The 5,000-nt window shown below is 53.1% G+C and overlaps 1 non-coding gene across 1 annotated transcript in view; it reads right to left on the bottom strand.

Moving 5' to 3' along the window:
* LOC124588993 overlaps positions 1 to 1,359 on the bottom strand; it is a 1,910-nt gene extending 551 nt beyond the window's left edge. The window contains exon 1 of the ribosomal RNA XR_006975902.1: positions 1 to 1,359. This exon is cut by the window's left edge and continues 551 nt beyond it. This is a non-coding gene — a ribosomal RNA (small subunit ribosomal RNA).
* Between the last annotated feature and the right edge of the window lie 3,641 nt (positions 1,360 to 5,000).

The following is a 5,000-nucleotide window of genomic DNA, read 5'->3' as shown; positions in this document are numbered from 1 at the left end:
CGAATCAAGAAAGAGCTATCAATCTGTCAATCCTTCCGGTGTCCGGGCCTGGTGAGGTTTCCCGTGTTGAGTCAAATTAAGCCGCAGGCTCCACTCCTGGTGGTGCCCTTCCGTCAATTCCTTTAAGTTTCAGCTTTGCAACCATACTTCCCCCGGAACCCAAAAGCTTTGGTTTCCCGGAGGCTGCCCGCCGAGTCATCGGAGGAACTGCGGCGGATCGCTGGCTGGCATCGTTTATGGTTAGAACTAGGGCGGTATCTGATCGCCTTCGAACCTCTAACTTTCGTTCTTGATTAATGAAAACATACTTGGCAAATGCTTTCGCTTCTGTTCGTCTTGCGACGATCCAAGAATTTCACCTCTAACGTCGCAATACGAATGCCCCCGCCTGTCCCTATTAATCATTACCTCGGGTTCCGAAAACCAACAAAATAGAACCGAGGTCCTATTCCATTATTCCATGCACACAGTATTCAGGCGGGCTTGCCTGCTTTAAGCACTCTAATTTGTTCAAAGTAAACGTGCCGGCCCACCGAGACACTCACTCAAGAGCACCCTGGTAGGATTGCAACGGGGTCCGCCTCGGGACGCACGAGCACGCACGAGGCGCGTCGCACGCCTTCAGCTCGCCCCACCGGCAGGACGTCCCACGATACATGCCAGTTAAACACCGACGGGCGGTGAACCAACAGCGTGGGACACAAATCCAACTACGAGCTTTTTAACCGCAACAACTTTAATATACGCTATTGGAGCTGGAATTACCGCGGCTGCTGGCACCAGACTTGCCCTCCAATAGATACTCGTTAAAGGATTTAAAGTGTACTCATTCCGATTACGGGGCCTCGGATGAGTCCCGTATCGTTATTTTTCGTCACTACCTCCCCGTGCCGGGAGTGGGTAATTTGCGCGCCTGCTGCCTTCCTTGGATGTGGTAGCCGTTTCTCAGGCTCCCTCTCCGGAATCGAACCCTGATTCCCCGTTACCCGTTACAACCATGGTAGGCGCAGAACCTACCATCGACAGTTGATAAGGCAGACATTTGAAAGATGCGTCGCCGGTACGAGGACCGTGCGATCAGCCCAAAGTTATTCAGAGTCACCAAGGCAAACGGACCGGACGAGCCGACCGATTGGTTTTGATCTAATAAAAGCGTCCCTTCCATCTCTGGTCGGGACTCTGTTTGCATGTATTAGCTCTAGAATTACCACAGTTATCCAAGTAACGTGGGTACGATCTAAGGAACCATAACTGATTTAATGAGCCATTCGCGGTTTCACCTTAATGCGGCTTGTACTGAGACATGCATGGCTTAATCTTTGAGACAAGCATATGACTACTGGCAGGATCAACCAGGGAGCTGCGTCAACTAGAGCTGAGCAGCCGGCCGCCCGGGAGTGTGTCCCGGGGGCCCGCGCGAACACGCAAGCGTCCGCTCAATTATTCTGCAAACAGGAGGAGGCTGAGCTCCCCTGCACAATACACCTCGAAACCCTCTCAGGTCCCGGCGGCGCGCAGCGCCGTCCTAAGTACTTGGTCGGGTTCGAGAGAGGCGCAATCGCCCGGAGTTTGGCGAGTAGACGCTTTAGGTGCGACCACCCGTGCTCCCAACTGAGCTTGCCGCTGCCGACAGAGGCCCGGGAGCGTGCTGTCGTGGCATTGCCGGCGGGAGACAACACGCGCCACCTACGGTGGCCGGCAGCTCCAACGCCAGCGCCACAGAAGGACAAAAGCCCCACTTGGGTGCCGAAGCGAACTCTCCCAGCACAGCGCACGCGCCAACACGTCCGCACAGCTGCGATACAATCCACCTGCGAGAACCGCAGAGGCGACCGAGCAGCAGACGGCGTCGCGGCGCCGAGCGCCGGGCGGCGGCGCATCCTCAGCGCACACAGTCCTCAATCGGACCAGCACACTGCAGATGTCCACCGCGCTTCGCACCGGGCCCGCGAGGACCTACTTTGGCCGCACGGCGCCGCGTGCAGGGTGCGCCGGCGCGCAGCTGCGCCGCCTGCCGCCTCCGTCGGCCGGCGCGCCTGCCACTGGCCGCCCCCACCAGCCGGCTGTAGCGCGTGCGCCCACGCACCGCGCGGCCAGCACGCCGGAAGGCCCCCCCTCACCGGCCGGGGACGGTCCCACCCAGCCACCGCCGCGTATCGCTTCACACCCACATGCCATTCACGTTCGTGGGCATGGTGGGTATCGCTGAAACAACCGGTTGGTAGCTCAACCGATCGTCGCCATCACTGATTCACCTCTAGCGAGAACAACCGCACCACAACGGTTTACCAGTTCTTCATTTGCGTAACGTCACCAGCAAACGTAGACGTCCATCGCCATTTGCAAATTCAACGATTGTTGCATGCCTGTGTCAGGTGTCACGACACACTATGTCTGCCCACATACACGCAACAACATGTGCACGCTTCGCGAACACGTGGAAGGTGGCCCCCGTACGTATGCGATGTCCATTGCGCGAACGACTGTCAACCGGCCTCTGTCGCATGTCGCAGATGTGGAACGCAGTGCACCATGCTATCACGGTGTGTGAGAAGAGACGACTACGTCTGACAACACGCGCCACTACATCAACAGACGGCTCATGCTGATCGCCATCCACGGCATACCATACTGCAATCCAGCTCTTATAGGGAGACGACACGTAGCTGAGTGCACAATATTTGGACCGTATGGTTCGCCGTTGTTGGCGCAGTCGTGGTACGGTCACACATGTACCACGATGTATCATTCAGTACATGAGGACCAATGTGCGGTACAGTGTGTGATTTGGACGTACAACATCAGCGGACAGTTGCCACAAGCCGTACCACAACGTAGGCTGTGCTTCGCCATGCGAATGCCAATGAACAACTGCGAAGGGCATTGAGCATGTACGTCCTGCCGCCATCCGCATTACAGTGTATAGCTGCAAGGTGTTTAACATGAAGCGATACTCTGGGGACCGGGCAGTGCGAGTAGCAAACTATATTGCGGGGGTTGCAGTTAGGCAACACTACACTAATTTAACGCGTCGTATGACAATTACAGAGCAGGTTAAGGCCCAACGTGTGTTGGGTTAAGGCCCAACGTGTGTTGGGTTAAGGCCCAACGTGTGTTGGGTTAAGGCCCAACGTGTGTTGGGTTAAGGCCCAACGTGTGTTGGGTTAAGGCCCAACGTGTGTTGGGTTAAGGCCCAACGTGTGTTGGGTTAAGGCCCAACGTGTGTTGGGTTAAGGCCCAACGTGTGTTGGGTTAAGGCCCAACGTGTGTTGGGTTAAGGCCCAACGTGTGTTGGGTTAAGGCCCAACGTGTGTTGGGTTAAGGCCCAACGTGTGTTGGGTTAAGGCCCAACGTGTGTTGGGTTAAGGCCCAACGTGTGTTGGGTTAAGGCCCAACGTGTGTTGGGTTAAGGCCCAACGTGTGTTGGGTTAAGGCCCAACGTGTGTTGGGTTAAGGCCCAACGTGTGTTGGGTTAAGGCCCAACGTGTGTTGGGTTAAGGCGCAACATAGGTTAGGTTAAGGCGCAACATAGGTTAGGTTAAGGCGCAACATAGGTTAGGTTAAGGCGCAACATAGGTTAGGTTAAGGCGCAACATAGGTTAGGTTAAGGCGCAACATAGGTTAGGTTACGGCGCAACATAGGTTAGGTTAAGGCGCAACATAGGTTAGGTTAAGGCGCAACATAGGTTAGGTTACGGCGCAACATAGGTTAGGTTAAGGCGCAACATAGGTTAGGTTAAGGCGCAACATAGGTTAGGTTAAGGCGCAACATAGGTTAGGTTAAGGCGCAACATAGGTTAGGTTAAGGCGCAACATAGGTTAGGTTAAGGCGCAACATAGGTTAGGTTAAGGCGCAACATAGGTTAGGTTAAGGCGCAACATAGGTTAGGTTAAGGCGCAACATAGGTTAGGTTACGGCGCAACATAGGTTAGGTTAAGGCGCAACATAGGTTAGGTTAAGGCGCAACATAGGTTAGGTTAAGGCGCAACATAGGTTAGGTTATGGCGCAACATAGGTTAGGTTACGGCGCAACATAGGTTAGGTTACGGCGCAACATAGGTTAGGTTAAGGCGCAACATAGGTTAGGTTAAGGCGCAACATAGGTTAGGTTAAGGCGCAACATAGGTTAGGTTAAGGCGCAACATAGGTTAGGTTAAGGCGCAACATAGGTTAGGTTAAGGCGCAACATAGGTTAGGTTAAGGCGCAACATAGGTTAGGTTAAGGCGCAACATGGGTTAGGTTAAGGCGCAACATGGGTTAGGTTAAGGCGCAACATGGGTTAGGTTAAGGCGCAACATGGGTTAGGTTAAGGCGCAACATGGGTTAGGTTAAGGCGCAACATGGGTTAGGTTAAGGCGCAACATGGGTTAGGTTAAGGCGCAACATGGGTTAGGTTAAGGCGCAACATGGGTTAGGTTAAGGCGCAACATGGGTTAGGTTAAGGCGCAACATGGGTTAGGTTAAGGCGCAACATGGGTTAGGTTAAGGTACAATATGGGTTAGGTTAAGGTACAATATGGGTTAGGTTAAGGTACAATATGGGTTAGGTTAAGGTACAATATGGGTTAGGTTAAGGTACAATATGGGTTAGGTTAAGGTACAATATGGGTTAGGTTAAGGTACAATATGGGTTAGGTTAAGGTACAATATGGGTTAGGTTAAGGTACAATATGGGTTAGGTTAAGGTACAATATGGGTTAGGTTAAGGTACAATATGGGTTAGGTTAAGGTACAATACGGGTTAGGTTAAGGTACAATACGGGTTAGGTTAAGGTACAATACGGGTTAGGTTAAGGTACAATACGGGTTAGGTTAAGGCACTTGGGGGGGGGGGGGGCCCGGTTTGTTGATTGTGATTATCGTAAGTAAATGACTGCGGCATCATCTGATTTGCCACGTCAGGGTGCACCTTTGGCTCATAACAGGCGGCGCTCTGATTCCATGCTTGTGGCAGACCTGTGTCTTTCATTCCTGCCATTGTTTGTGTGGTGTGACAGG

Source organism: Schistocerca americana, unplaced genomic scaffold (assembly GCF_021461395.2).
Source record: "Schistocerca americana isolate TAMUIC-IGC-003095 unplaced genomic scaffold, iqSchAmer2.1 HiC_scaffold_677, whole genome shotgun sequence".
NCBI lineage: Eukaryota > Metazoa > Arthropoda > Insecta > Orthoptera > Acrididae > Schistocerca > Schistocerca americana.
The sequence above is the reverse complement of the archived record's forward strand: the minus strand, read 5'-3'. Positions and strand labels throughout refer to the sequence as shown.